Here is a 14,139-nt window from a genome sequence, read left to right as displayed (position 1 = left end):
GACAGCAGCTCTTTGTGGGTCCCCCTCCCCGTCTTCTGCTTCGACTCCTGCTCTAGCCCCCGCCCCTCCCCCCAGCCCCCACCTCTCTGCGCCTCTTGGAGGTGGGTGTCGTTATGGGAGGCTGAGCCATACTGGCATGGTGGTTAGGAAAGCAGGCGTTAGAATCGCGTAGGTCTGGCCGATGCCCTGTTTCGCCGTGGCCTAGCTGACCTTTGGTGACTTACGGTGTCGGAGGGCCTTTCACTCGTTTGTGAAATGAAGATAACATCCGTACCTGTCTCGAAGCCCGGTGAGGACTTTATCGTATGGCTCGGCACATGGTGGTAACTAAATTAACGTGAGTCTGAGTGTCAAGGTCCAGCTCAGGCTCTTGTTTATATAGCCATTTCTGATCTGCTCCGTACTGGCCTCCCAGTGACCTCCCAGTGACCTTGCAGGAACTACCACACGGCCTTACGTTTGGTTTTTACCAAATCCTGGGGCTCTTTCTCCTGGCCAGCCACATTTGAACTCCTCTGCCTGGACACGGGCTTCTCACCGTGGATCTCCTCCACGGCACATGCGTGGGGGGCTCTGGGCAGGAGTCGCCCCCAGGCTTGTCAGGGCAGAAGGTCACCTCCACTGCGATCCGGTTCTCTGACTGCAGAGTTCTGCTCCGTTCTGCCTGGGGGGCTGCAGTGTGCCGTGAGTCCCGGCATCTCATTCCAGCTCGTCAGATGGGCTCTATTTTCGGGGCCCGTCCACAGCCCCATCTTGCAGTGTAGAACCTGGAGTTCTCCAAATGCCCGACCGCAGCTGTCACCGAGGTATTTTCAACCCTGCTCAGCGTGTACCCAAAACGCAGGGAGAGAAGCCGAGCAGAAACATTTAAAGAGCCGCCAGAACACAAAGGCGGCCGTCAGCGTTCGAGGTGAGGGTGGCGAGGTCGCCGCTCAGGGTCCGAGCGGAACGGAACCAAGGCACGCGGATGGATCATTCGGTCTCTTAGAGAACCCCGCCCCCCCTAGCTTTGAGGCGTCCTAAGTCTAATTCAGGAGGAGAATAGGGAGAGGCAGGTGAAGAGGGCAGAGGTGTGCTCCTGTTTATTAGAAAGAATGGAAATTCAGAATCGTGCCTGTGGAAGGAATGTGCTGAGATCACTGTGGCTTTGCTGCGTCGGGGGGGGGGGGAAGCTGGATGGGGTGCCGGCGGGAGGGGGGTGGCCTGTGGGTGGGCAGACCAGAGCTGCCACAGACCGGTAGTTGGTGACAGATGTGGGCTCTGGGTTCTGACGCCAAGTCTAGACCCAGCCCTGGGGGCTCTGAGGCCACCTGCCTCCGCCCCCCCCCCCCCAGGCCCTGTTAGGGCTTGTGTCAGAAGGCTGAGGTTTCCAGCACACGAGGTCAGGGGCGGCTCCTGGTCACCGCTTCAGCGCGAGTCTGCGGGGACGGCCACCATCCAAACATCTTCGCACAACGTCCTCTCAGCTCTGAGTCCCCCGGTCCTCCGAGGCGCCACTTTGAAAGCGTCGATGGTCCTGCTGGAAGAGGCGGGCGTTTGCTTCCCCCGTCCTCGTCTGCATCGTGGGGTTTCCTCGTCCATGGAGGGTGGTCGCGGGGTGAACGCCTGCGCCTGTCGCTCGATGCACGGCCACTGTGCACTTCCTGAGCCACAGGAGGGGTTTCCTCGACACGAGGGTTTGCAGCATTCGCGAAGGAAATGCTGGAGGCCTGGTACCAAGAGGCGCTTATAAAATGGACACCCTTGATGCTTCGGGCATGTCTTGCCGAGCGAGAGGCTCGCCTCCCCGAGTCACTGTGCTGTAGAGACACTGTCGCCGGTGGCCGAGGCGGGCAGCACGGCTGGGGGACGTCGTCAGCCACCTCTGGGGTGAACCGGGGGGCAGGGCCATCCACGCATCCTCACTCTGGCCGCCACATCCACACCTCGGTGAGTGTTTAGACGTACAAGAGTGAAGGAGGCCCAGGCCAGGATTTCCATCAGGACGTAGATTTGCTCCGAAAAGAGTAGGTGTGAGCCAAGGACATGGGTGTCTCGAACTCGCTCCGTTCCGGCCTCTCTTAGACATTACGTCCCTCTCGTCTCGTGCATCTTTGCACGACACCTGTAATGTGGGGGCAGGTGCAATCTCGTGTCCTCCTTATCATACCTGTGGCAGGTGCAATTATTCCCCGCGTGGAGAGACTAACCCTCGGCAGACAAGTGGCTCTCTCAAGTCACACATTTCATCCCTGGCAGAGTCTGGGGCCAGGGATCCTAACTCTCAGGTACATGCCACGTTTCCTTTTTTTTTTTTTTTTTTTGCGAGACTCAAAGTATTGAAGGACTGAGCCTCTGCGTTTGGAAGTAATGGGGGAATTTTCCAAAAATAGCCTCGACAGTGTTTAACAAGTTTGAAAGACCGAAGGAACGGAGGCCAAAGAAAGAACATGGTGATCGGTGGGGCAGTTTCATTGCACAAATTTCCATCGACTTGGTTAATCAGCACTGGTGCCACCTTAGTACGTTTCTACATGTTAATTAAAAATGCTTGAGACTTGGTAAAAGGTCAGAGTGACCCATCGAATTGTCTCTCAAATTGTGCTAACCCCAAGTGAGACTCATTATCGCCATGATTTTGCAAAAAATTGATTAGAGGAGCGTAAATGCATTCATGTGTCAAAGGCTGCGTTAGGAATGCCTGCTAATGAGCTGGACCTCCCAGAGCTGCCAGGCGGGGCGCACAGTAGGTGCACAATGAGTGTCAATGGCCGGCTGGATCTGGATGGATCTGGAAGCCTTTCATCCCAGAGAGCAGGGCGCTTTCATGTGTCACTGACATGACATTCTAAAAATGTATCAGCCTGTACATTTAAAGTCTCCTTTGGAAAAATTTCAAACTTACAGAAGGTTAAGAGAATAGCATAATAACCTGTTAGGTATTCTTTTCCAGCTTCAGTACTCATCTGTATTCTGTTATTTTTGTTTATTTCCTGTATACACATGCACACACACACACACACACACACACACACACTTTTTTGGCTGGAGTGCCAGAAATTCACCTGTGAATACATCTCTCTATCTGTAGCTCCAATAAATGAAGTTTTAAAAAGTATGACCACCATCTCAGCATCACAATACAAACAACAATCTCTCCTTAATGTCGTAGAATACTCGTTTGTGTTTAATGTTCCACGATTGTCTCAAAACAGTGTTCTTTCAGTTAGATTCTTCAAAGGAGACTTTAACGATGTCTTCACACTGCATTTGGTTAACACGGCTCCTAAACCGCTCTGCATCTCTGATAGTTCCTCCTCTCTTCTGTAAAAAAAAAAAAGAGTTGAGTCTCGAAGTTTGACTAGAACAAGTCACTTAAAAAAAAAAATACTTCACAGGTAAAATTGTGTGCTTTCTTTAACCTACGACATTTTGGAAACGCTTCCGTTTCATCGACAACGCATTTTTTTTGGAGGGCTCCCGATCCTTGGACAAATGCGATCCTGCGAGCGGTGTTTTGAGAAAATGACGTGGAAACGCGGTCTGTTCCCCCACGCGGCAGGCTGGCCTGCTGGACGTCGCAGCCGTCCAGGCTGCCATTGCTGGGCGACACCGGGAGGCTGCGGATGCCGGACACGAAGTGTCCCCAGGTTTCTCTGGAAGGGGATCAGGACACATCAGAGGCCCCAGTTCCGGGACTCGTTTCCTCTTCCGCACAACCCTAGCCAGCCTTAGTTTGGTTTTGGCAGCCCACAGAACAGATGCTTCGAAGTAGACGATTAGAAGGAGCCGGCGGACGGGAGTCGACGATGGCGGTGTGATCGGGCAGAACCGAAGAAAACCGAGGAGCAGCAGCGGGGACGAGAGAAGGCTCAGAACCCAGCGCAAGCCCATGGAGAGGCCGAGAGGGGACGCATCCTGCCGGTCTGCTTCCTCCCCTGGTCTCGTTCAGTGAGCGCGTCAGCCTTAGGAGGCGGGGACCCTGGTGCTCTGTTATTTCACAGACGAAGAAACATTTAAAAATGTTCCTCGAGTCACTCGGCTTGGAAAGGAACCCCAGGGGACGCTGTCGCGTTGCTCCGTGTCCCGTTGTGCCTAGGCAAGGCCGTGACCCAGAGAAGAAGAATTGAGGCCCTGCCTCCCTGGCTTAGGCATGCAAGAAACACCACGGTCCGTCCGTTTGGAATGCACTGACTTCCTCATGGAACGAGAGAAAAAGCTAAAAAGTCTGTGACCACTTTAAACGGCTTTAAGTTTCTGGAAAATTTATATACATCGAAGCCAAGGTATAAACCTTCATGACTCGGGACTCTGAAAAATTTTACAAACCGGAAACGTGGAGATGTTACAGCAGGAGTGAAATTAACGGATCGATGTATCTTGCGGAATTCTCTTGGTAACTTTTCATTGATATCGATGCCTCCGTTCTCTCTGTCAGCTTGGACTTTTCCTGTAGTTTTCTAGAATTTTCAGTGAGGCATGTGATTGCCAGAGCCAGCAAGCGCGACTCAAGACTCTAATTTTCTGTCTTCTTTCTTCTGTAAGTCAAAATTGGATCAGTTACAACTGGATTTCCCCATTACATTCTAGAAGTGACTGTGACTTTTAAATGACTCCTGCATTTGTCTTTTTCTCCTAAAAAAAAAAAAAAAAAAAAAAAGGAACATGGTTGGATTTGTTAGATTGGATAAATTCTGCACGATATATGTCCTAACTGATTCTTACCAAAGGTTAGCGGTCTGGGGGAAGGTAAATGCTTTATCATGAGAAACGACACCTTGGAAGTCACCCCGGCATCATGTCACCTGTCTGAGACTCGGGCTTCTGGAGCCCAGACAGGAAATAGACAGGTCAGAGTAGAGGTGACCATTGGGACTATCCAGCACAACTTGGGGCAATGAAGGGACAGATAACCCTGAGCAATTCATCAAGTCCTTAGGCCTTCGGTAAATGACTTTTGTTCATTGTGATGGCTCTGAATGAGCAAGCGATGTTTAACAGGGAAATGGTTACCATGAACAAAATCTTTTGCTGCTTAAAGAACTTCCCTTGAGCTCTCTTGAAAACGTAGCTATTCAGCAATGATTCGCTTCTCAACCATTCTAGCTAACCAAAGTTTTATTCTCTTGTGCTTTTGGGGGAAAAAAGGCATCTTTTGTTTCACGGGCAGAGAAAATTCTGGTCCACATGAACTAGTCTCACCTGGCATGACATTTCTTCTGTGCCTTCGACCAATTCTCACAGCATATCAAGTCTACAGTTCATCCTCAGACACATCAGCTAATTAACTAATCTGGGTTTTGATTCACACATATTAAACACCATCTTTTTTGAGCACACAATAACCCCCTTATGTGAAATAAACGGCATTATGTCCAAAAGAATGGTGTTAGATTGTCTCTTACTTCGGAAGAAAAGGAGGTAATTAGTTTGATATATATTTTTTCATTTGCGAGAGCTAATGTCATCTCTGCCGCTGAAGGAAAGGTGAATGGCCATGCCCAGCCGCCGCTCCGGGTTTTTGTGACTCTGACATTATATGAAAGGGGTTTGGGGAAATGGAATGGAATGAAAGGCCCCAGCTGACTATGAGGATAATTGCTGTCCTCAGTACTTTCACAAAATCTAAAGAGAGTGCAATTCATATGGCTTTTCTGAAAGGCTGCCAAGGGGGATATTTTCAATAGATTGGTAGAATGAGGGATTAAATGTAGATTATTCTGGAAAAGATTGGAATTTAATATAACATTTGAACAGGTTAAACTTATATCAATAAAATTCCGGGCAGAGAACGGGGCCACTGCGCTTCCAGCACAAGGAAGACACGTAACATTTCTAGAAAGGACGAAGGCCGCATAGGCCACTGTTTCAGGCTTCTGTGTTCGTTTTCAAAAGCAGCCTGGGAAAGTTCTGCCCCGCTTCAGAACTGGGGGTGCTGGCGAAGCTGCGGGTCAGACGTGATGGATGGCGCAGCCAGTCTGCCTGAAGTTCGTGGCTCATTAACCCAGCTCTTTGCATTTCAAAGAACCGAGGTGATGTCATCTGGGAGGCACAGAAAATTAATGGGGGTTCCTCTGGTCAGAAGTGAGAACTGAGACAAGGTGGCAGAGAAGAAAGGGGTTGCTGTTACTCATGGCTGACGAGGGGGAAGCCTGCTCTCCTATGAGAAAGCCCGCCTAGCCCCTCAGACCCCCGCAGCCCACTCATGTAGTGCCTGAGGGAGCCCATTTTGTGGGTGAGCTTGCCAAGAACGAGGAAACACAAAGGCGTCGCTCATGCCAGTGGTTCCCAAGAATCCAGCAGCATTGGACGCAGTGGAGGGTCGAAGTCTGTGTAATTCGATCTGGCAGACATGACTGGTTCCTCCTATTTCCGGAACCCCTGCCCATCCCCCCTCCCCAGCCCCCCTCCCCGTCTGGGTGACACTGAGAGCGTTGGGCTGGGACTGGTGGGAGCCTGGCCCATCAGGGTGCTGGGCTGATTTTGGACGCTTTTCACAAAGGACTGGGCTTCGAGGTCTGAGGCAGAGCGGCAGAAGGGAGCCTGAATCCGTGCCAAAGAGGCAGGCTGGGAAAGTGGACCAGGAGGCGGTCTCGGGGAAGATCCAGCGAAATAAGTGAATGGGAAGGGGATGGACGTTTGAGGAGCTTATACTTTGCCAGGGCGGGTGATAGGAGCTGTCATAGTTCACTGAATCATAATAGCAACTGTCTGGGATAGCCATGGGTATACAGACTCTGCTGCGAAGTGGTTACTCAACAAAGGTTTCTGAATTAATGCCAAGGGGGGAGGGAAAAACAAACAAACAAACAAAAAACCAGAACCCCAAAACTCTTCCGTCGGATGGTAATATCGTCCTTGCTTTTCAAATGAGGAAACAGATTCAGAGACTTGCCTGGACAGTCAGAGCTCCGTTCTTTGTACTTCGTAAACTGCAGAGATGCTCTTCAAACGGTTGCTTGCACGGCTATGTCACTGAATAAGCCCATTTCCTCAAAATTCTTTGCCTCTGTCAGCGCCTGGAATATGGTACCGATTTAATGCCTGTTTGTTGACGGAACGACTCATTGACTGGTGGGCAAGAGGGATGGGTCGTATCCTGGTGGGAACGCCATCTCACAGGAAGAGAGATGAGGATGTATATGCATGTGCCCAATCCACTCCCCAGAGTCTGCGGCCCTGCCTAAGAAAGAGAAGTTAGTTATCTATCAAAAAAGGTGACTCGACATTTTTCAGGATTATTTTTGCTTGAAAACTCCATTAGGACTCAAAATGTGCTAATATTTTTTTTTTCTTTTACCACGACAATAATATCTGAAAGAGGAAAGTGCTTTCTATGTGGCAGTGCAGATGGTGGCTCTATTTCATGTTAAGAGTCGGATCTAATGTGGATAGTAGTTTTTGTTGCCTATACGTTTATTAACAGCTGAGGGCGATTTGAATTTGATGGCATGTTTTATTGCTTCCCCGAACGCTGACTACTCTTTCACTTTAAATACATTTATGGTATTACACACACATTTCAAGATGTACTAAAAGTAAATTTGCAAAAACAAAATTTTAAACAGCTTCATGCATTCTCCTTCCTAGCCTTTACTTATACTTAGAGTCTGACAGTCTTGGATGCAGCCACTAAAAGTCGGTCGATCAATTGCAGCTTTTAGACCCCAGGGAGAGTCAGCTTTGAATGAGGACGCCGGGTGCCATCTTTCTCCAGGTGGTGAGGGCCCGGATTTCCTCTGTCCACGCTGGACTCTCATTTCCTGAATGGAACTGGGTGGGATCCTCACCGGCACTGATAGGGTAGAAATTTACCTGTAGGTAGAAAGTCTCTGTATGTTTTTCACAAATTGAAAAAAAAAATCCTTTATCATGGAAAATGTTGATCAATACAAAATGTAGACAGAATAGTTTTATGATGCCCCCCACCCACACACACACACACCCTTACCTGGATCCCACAATTATCACCATTTCGCCATCTCGGTTGACGTCGTCGCCCTCTCTGAGGCCTCCACCCAGCCACCCTCTTTGGGGGAGACGCTGGGAGCTGCCTGCCTGAATTTCTGAACATGCTTCTCCCTCTCAGCCGTGAGCTCCCCGATGGCAGAGGCACGTTCTGTTTGTGACCTCAGCAGCCGGAAGAGTATCTGGCATGGAACTGGCACTTGGGACATTTAGGGGAATGAGCGAATGAGTGAGATTCGGGGGCTGAGCTACCTGGTTGCCCGAAGGCCTTCTGGGAGTTCTCAGAGCAATAGGCATAGAGGATTCTGAGCTTGGGGGCGGGGGACGCTCGAGGGATGAGGGCGGGCTATGTTATTTTGCTGGGGCTGCCTTAACAAAGTACCATACACCGGGCAGCTTATGTAATACAAAGGTATTGCCTCACTGTTCTGGAGGCTCGGGACCCGAGATCAGGTGTCGGGAGAGCCACGGTACTTCTGAAGCGCACAGAGGGCTCTTCTCTGCCTTGTCTTAGCTTCTGGTGGGTTTCTGGCAAGCGCTGGCTTGTAAATGCGTTGCCGTAACCCTCCATCTTCACGTGACGCTCCCCCTGTGACTCTTCACGTCGTCCGCCTCATCTGTATGTGACTGTCCGAATCTCCCCTTTTATAAGGACCACCATCTTGTCGGTCAGAACCCACTCTAATGACCTTGTCTTAACTTGGTCAAAGCTGCAAAGACCTTATTTTCAAATAAGGTCATATTCTGAGTTGCCAGGGGTTAGTATTTCAACAAATCCTTTTTTTTCAGGGGACACAGTTCAAGCCATACCGATTCCCAAAAGCTTGTACGTGGATGTTTCCATGACTTTGGTGGGGTGGAGTGAGGATGGGATGTTCTCAGGTGATATTCAGAAATCCCCTCCAGGATTTCTGAATCTCAGCTGAGACGTGAATTAGTGCTTGTTCAATGCAAGGAAGAAAGGAAGGGGAAAAGAGCAGGAAAGAAAGAATGAAGGCATTTTTGTGAAGTGCCATCCAGTGGAGACAGCCTTGCGACTTCGTCTGGGACACTCCGTATTGTCAGCCTGCCTGGACCACTTATTTGTGGATGCTTTGAACACAGTGCTGCCAGATTGAACTCTCTTGATGTCTACAGCTGGGAACCAGACAGACCGGGGTTCAAATCCTGGTTTCGCTATTTTCTTATCGTAGGATATAGATCAAGTTACTTTATCTCTAAGGATCTCAGATTTCCCATGTTGAAGTAAGAGGTCTGCAGAAGTCATGTAAGTAACTCCCTGGAGTTTTCAGAATTTGAAACCTGGGGTGTCTGGCGTTCGGGCGCCTCTGGAAAGGCACCTGGAGCGCAGCAGATGTGAGAACAGCTTCGTATTCACCACGTGCAGGGGCCGGGAGCAATGGTCTGTCCACGGACACCGGAAGTTCTGGGACAGCCATAGGCTGTGACTAAGGAACCACGGCGCATCTGGCCTGCCACGGTCCTCTGTGTGAGAACACGAGCCTTGCACGGATGGTGAACTCGGCCTCGAAGGGAAGGCAGCGTGCGGCTGGTGGAAAACGTCCCCATGCAGAGTCAGCTTCGATGCCCCTTGCTTCCTGCGTGTGCTGGCAAGGGGACGGGCTCCTCCTGAGCAAGTCTTCCTTCAGCCCCGAACCTTGGGGAGTGCTCATGGCCGTCCAGTGAGGTTTCCGGGCTGTTGTCCTTTAAGTATTTATACTGAACAGGTGTCTTTTGCTCATTAACTCTTCTCCCCAAAGGATATTAAAACGGGACACGACTCTGTTTTGGTCGAGGTTCTAAGAGAATCGAGGCCAACGATGTCCGTATTGCAAAGTGAGATGGTAAAGGATTGTTAAAGGAGGTGGTCGAAAATTGGTTTTGGAACCTTGAAACCTTACCCACGGAGGGTAAGTATAAGGAGGTATAAGATGTTGGAAAGGCGGAGAGGGGTGATTAGCAACTGGAGAATCCCTTGGGCAGGAGCTGTGCAGTGAGTCTCACTTTGATGGTGGGGGAGCAGGGGACGTTTTCTTTCTGATCGCAGATCAGACGTGTTGGTGGCTTTCTCAGAGATCTCGGCATGCATACACCGTGGTTCCCGAAAGCCGCGGCGCACCCTCTGCCTCATCAAGGGGAGTCTCTACAGCCAAGGCTGTGGTGGAGCCGTCCCCAGGTGATGCGGTGAACAGAAGGCACCTTTGGGAGCCCACAGAAGCCAGCTGACCTGCAGGATGACGCACACACTTCCTCTAGTCCTGGGCGTCCTGGCCTAGCAATACTGCTGCGTGAGCTGTACAGTGCACTCTCCGGGCAGAGCTGCCTGTCGGAGGGAGTAATTGTGTCCTCTTCTGTCACAAAGCTTTAGATCCCGGTGCCCAATGGCCTCTGAGACTCGAAGCGTGTTGAGGTCCGCCTGGGCACAGGTGGGTCAGGCGTGCTGGCCCGGCGTGAGTGCGAGCAGATCTTTCCACGGTCGCCCTCCCAGATTTTTCCAAGAAACAGACAGTGCGAGAGGGGCCACCGCGAGCTGTGGGCTGTGCTCCTGTTCCTCAAACGATTCGCTCTAAATGGTCCGGATAGCTAATGATGTAGAAAAGGAATGGAACGGTGACCAAAATGAGCCCGTTTGCAAAGTGCTTATCCAGTATTTATGGCTCCGTTACACCCTTTAGTGCTGTATTTAGAGGATGATTGATGCTTCAGCAGTTCCCAGTGGCTTGCTTCGCAGGAGCTGGTGACAGGTAAGAGAGGGCTCACCCTCGCCTTGGCTACTTGAAGCAGCCAAGGCTGTAGCCCTCACCTGCCCTTGTGACCTCACATCTCTGCAACTCCGCAGCTCTCCTCCCCCCACCCCCTTCCGTTCCAGCTCACGAGGCATCTTTAGTGCAGTCACTGCAGGAGAGAAGTCAGCGGAAGGCCAACGGAGAGATGTTATCTGGGCAAAGTGAGGTTTGACGGGGCGCAGCTCACAGCTAAGCCCACGGGCGGCAGAGAAGCAGGAGGAAGGCCACAGTCGTTTTTAAAGTCAGGCCTCGCTGGGCGGGAGCCCAGCACGGTGACTTTCCTGTCCTTGGCCTGTCACTTAATCTCTGAGTCTCTACTCCATCATCTGTTAAAAGAGGACAGTCATGCCGACGCTGCAGCTTTGCCTCGAGGAGGAAACAGGACACTGCCCGGGGAGGGCAGTGCATCTGCACCCGGCCCCTCCGCCCCGCCGCCGCCTAATCATCGCCGGCCTCTTATTACCCGGCGTCGTGGCCGCCCCTGCCCTGCGTCTTGTCACCGCCAGAAAAAGCGCCTCATCGGAAATATTAATTCTAAACATCCCGATCTCTGACCCTTCCAGCTTCGCTCAGAAGCCCGCTCCCACGCCTGCCCCCTCCGCTCGGCTAGAGCAGTGTGCTCACAGCTTGAATCCGATCGTGGTCGTCCTCTGCTCAAAGCCTTTTGTTGTCTTCTTAAGTACTACCCAGCCAGCCAATCTACCACCCCGTAAATGTGGACGAGCACCTACTGCGTGCCAGCTGCCGGCGTTGGGCTACATCGGTGAACAAGAGCCTGCTGTCAGCTCCTCCTTGCACCACGATGGGAAACTGCCACCCTCCCTTTGTAGCGCCCCTTTACTGCCGATGACATCTCCCCCCACCGACCCGTGTGACTTTATCCCCCCAATGGACACCTTTTGCTGAGAACCCGTCGTAGGTCTGGAGCTGTCTTGTTTAATCTTTACCGCGAAGTGGATTATTATTATTTTTTTTTCATGTCTCAGATGATGAAACAGCTTCAGAGAAGTTGAAAAACTCACCCCAGCTGGTGTGCGATTGCATGGGGAGTCGACCCGGCCGCCGGGCCCCTCAGCCTGTGCATTTCTGCCATGCTGTCCAGCCCGGGGCTCTCTACGGCCATGGCTCAGCCCCACCGTTTACCCATGAAGCCACTACCGTGACCTGTAATAAACCCTGTGGCGTGACACAGGATGTTAAAACCCTGAAGACGCACCCCCACCCCCCATGCAACTCATTTGTAGAAAATTGTATGCTGTTTTCCAGGCAAAAGCCTATCTTCTGTGTCTTCTCACTGTCTGGTCTCTTGCCGGTGTCCTTACTCTGGGAGTCAAGTTTTATGTCCTTTTCCTTCTCACTCTCACCGACGATTCTGGGTCCAATGGCCTTGTGACAAAGGTGAGATCTTGTCATTACCTCTGTTTTGGAGGAGGAAGACAATGCGCCTAGTCGCTCGTGTCTAGTTGGTGAGAAGTAGAACAAAGGTTTGGTCCCAGGACTTTTGCTCAAAAAATTTCATTCTGTTACTCCTTGTAGATGCATCACTGCCATTTCTGCTTGTGAAATTCTGCAGCAGGAAAGTGCAGTAGGCTTCATCTCAGATCATGTTTTTGAAATGTTTGTTGAGACACAGAGTAGTGAAAAATGCTAATTCCTTTGAAACACCCACCTCTGCTCCTGCATTGGATAGGGTTCAGGGCTGAGTCTGGAAATAGAAATACTGAACTTGGAGGGGCGGGGGGTCAAGCACTGGAGATGAGGTGGCGTGATGTGAGGAACTGAGGCTTTGGGGCTTTGGCATCCTGAGTTCGAAACCCCTCTCCATGGCCTTAAGGACGTTGCTCAGAGGTTATCGACTTCAGTTTCAGCATCTATAAAGTGGAGGCAGTAATGGTACTTACCAAATAGGGTTGTCGAGTGGACTGAATGAGATAATGTATATAAAAGGGACATATAGGAAGTGTTCCATAGATGTTCACTATTAATCGTATGACAAAAAATGCAATGCACTGTTCCTGGCACATTGGAGGGCACCCAGAGTTTTCCTTTCATCCTGCTGCAGGAAACCAGGGACCTTCTTCCTCTTCTGCCTGGGACCTTCCCCCTGAAAAGGGGAATCCCTTAGCCTCGTGTTCAGGTCTCAGGGGTGACATGGAGATGTCTATAAAGCTTGCAGTTGCCCAGACAAGGACAAAACAAAACAAAACAAAAATCTGGTCTCATTTCAAACCATGACCTGTTTCTTCCAGTGGAAAGGCGCTTACGGGCGGCCCCATCAGAAGGGGCACGGAGAGGCTGCGTGCTGGCCCCTGGGGTTGTCCGGAGCAGTGGCAGAAGGGCTACCAGCCTCTGCTGTCGGGCTGCTGTGCCGTTGCTAAGCACCTCGCAGTTTTGCCCGGCGTGCTAACCTTTTGCTGCTCGACTTGCAGTCAGCTCGGGCTTGTGCTCTGGGCCAGAGGGAAGAGCTAGGCAATGTGGACAGGGCCTCACGGAAGGTGGCTGACTTGCTGGATGCAGAGTCCTTCAAGAAGTGTCTGGACAGTTAGAAAAATGTTAAAGACTGATGGACTTAAAAAAAAAATACTAAGAGACTGGCGAGCACCTTCTTGCCGGCCTTTCGCACTTTTTGGTGATGAAACTTATTTTATTTCCCTGTGATTGTGTCCCTACTGTGTGCACAGAGAACCCTCTTTCACCTTTGTGGTAAATGACTGTGATGATTTTTGTGATCTCCTGGGATCCACAGAAGCCAAAGATGAGTGAGTGTCTCCATTATCTTACGATAATCAGTAGAAAGCCCTTCCCAGGATTGTGGGTCGCAAATCCAAACGGGCCGGGCTGCTCATATTTGTTAAAACTCTTCTCTTTAATCACTATTAATCACAAGGCACATAAAACTGATGGAGAGTTTTAGGGACAAGAGACAGAAAAAGACAGAAGGACACCGAATAATACCATTTGCTTAGAGAAATGGAGGGATGATCTTCAGAAGTCTCCAAGAGAATTAGAAATCAGGGGGAAAAAAGACTTTGAGTTCTAAAAAGCAAATGATTTTAATTGAACTCTTCAGATAGTCTCATATCTGCTGGAGCTTATCGTGCTAACGCAAGATGTTAAGCACATTCTTTAAAGTTCATATAAGAGCTAAGCTTCCTTTTTGATTTTTTGAGGTGCCATTCCGAATGAATGGGGTCAAGGAGAAGGGGTGGCTGAAAACAGTGGGAGATGTTGATAAAAACAGGATCAAATATCAGACACAAAAATTTTCCCAGGCACCCTAACCGGAGGTTAAAAATGGGGTCACACTTAACGTTTTAAAAACAGTACTCACCTGGATCTGCCTTCCTCTGCTAAATGGAAAATTCGATCCCTCTCGGATTCCTTCCGAGTGCTCAAAAAAAGCACT

This window comes from Rousettus aegyptiacus, unplaced genomic scaffold, assembly GCF_014176215.1.
Source record: "Rousettus aegyptiacus isolate mRouAeg1 unplaced genomic scaffold, mRouAeg1.p scaffold_m13_p_14, whole genome shotgun sequence".
In the NCBI taxonomy this organism is placed as follows: domain Eukaryota; kingdom Metazoa; phylum Chordata; class Mammalia; order Chiroptera; family Pteropodidae; genus Rousettus; species Rousettus aegyptiacus.
Note: the sequence above shows the minus strand (reverse complement) of the source record.